Below are 1495 nucleotides of genomic sequence, written 5' to 3'. Positions count from 1 at the left end.
CTCTAGAAATGTTGCTACACATTTCATAGGAAGCGGCCTAACTTCCACATTCACATAGGTGAATCTATCAAGAGTACTCTTGTAGCTAGGTACTCCACTCCAAATGGAGTATATATTTCTTTGAGAGTTTTTATTAACTCATCCTTGATCGCTTCAGGAATTTATGTCTTTTAAACATAATCAACTCAAATCACTCCATAACTTATTAATACCCATTGAACCTATTTCTTGGGATCTCCAGTCTATAGGTTGGGTTACCATTATGTGTGACTCATTTTAATGGCAATAGTCCCATTTTCTTAGAAGAATAATGGACTTTCTCTTTAGCTAACCCTTTCATCAAAGGATCAGCCAAATTATTCTCAATGCGTACATGATGCACTCTAACAGCTCTGATTGAGAGATATTCTCTCACAATGTTGTGCTTATGACGTATTTGTCGCCTTTTGCCGTTGTAATAACGGTTCTGAACTTTTGCAATATGTGGTACCATGGAAATGGATCAAGACAGCCGGTAATGGTTTTTCCCATAAGGGAATCTCACCTAGCAAATCTCTTAACCAACCTGCTTCTTCACTAGCAATAGCTAGTGCTATCACCTCTGACTCCATGGTGAACTGAGCCAAAATAGTCTGTTTCTTAGACTTCCAAGATACAGCTCCACTGGCTATAGAAAAAATAGATCCACTAGTAGCTTAGAGACTTAGAGTCATCTGATAAGGTGTTCCAGTCAACATCACTATATCCTTCTAGTACAGTTGGAAACCTTTCATAATGTAATCCTAGGTTCATGGTCCTCTTAAGTTATCTCATGACCCTTTCAACAGCATGCCAATGCTCATTACCAGGACAACTAGTAAACTTGCCTAACAATCCCACGACATAGGCAATATCGGGTCTAGTACAATCAGTGGCATACCGAAGGCTGCCAATGACGCTCGCATAATCAGATTGCCTAACGGCATCACCAGTGTTCTTAAATAATTTTACACTGGGATCATAAGGTGCTCTTGCAGGTTTACAGTCAAAGTAACCATATTTCTTTAGGTTTTTCTCAATGTAATGAGATTGATCCAAGGAAACTCCCTTTTCTGTCCTAGTAATCTTAATCCCAAGGATTACATTTGCCTCCCCTAGATCTTTCATGTCAAACTCAGCATTCAACAATAGCTTTACATTATTCACAGCGTGAATATTCGAGCCAAAAATTAACAAGTCATCCACAAACAAACAAATTATAGTGCAAATGTCATTCTCAAATTTCACATATATGCATTTATCACTACCGTTTATTTTAAAACCATGTGAAATGGCTAAGTTATCAAATTTTTCATGCCATTGTTTAGGTGCTTGTTTGAGACCATAAAGAGACTTATCTAATTTACATACCAAATGCTCTTATCCTGGGATGACAAAGCCCTCCGGTTGATCCATGTAAATTTCTTCTTCCAATCCACCGTTCAAAAATGCAATCTTTACATCCATCTGATGCACT

Source organism: Chenopodium quinoa, unplaced genomic scaffold, assembly GCF_001683475.1.
Source record: "Chenopodium quinoa cultivar QQ74 unplaced genomic scaffold, ASM168347v1, whole genome shotgun sequence".
Lineage (NCBI taxonomy): Eukaryota > Viridiplantae > Streptophyta > Magnoliopsida > Caryophyllales > Amaranthaceae > Chenopodium > Chenopodium quinoa.
The sequence above is the reverse complement of the archived record's forward strand: the minus strand, read 5'-3'. Positions refer to the sequence as shown.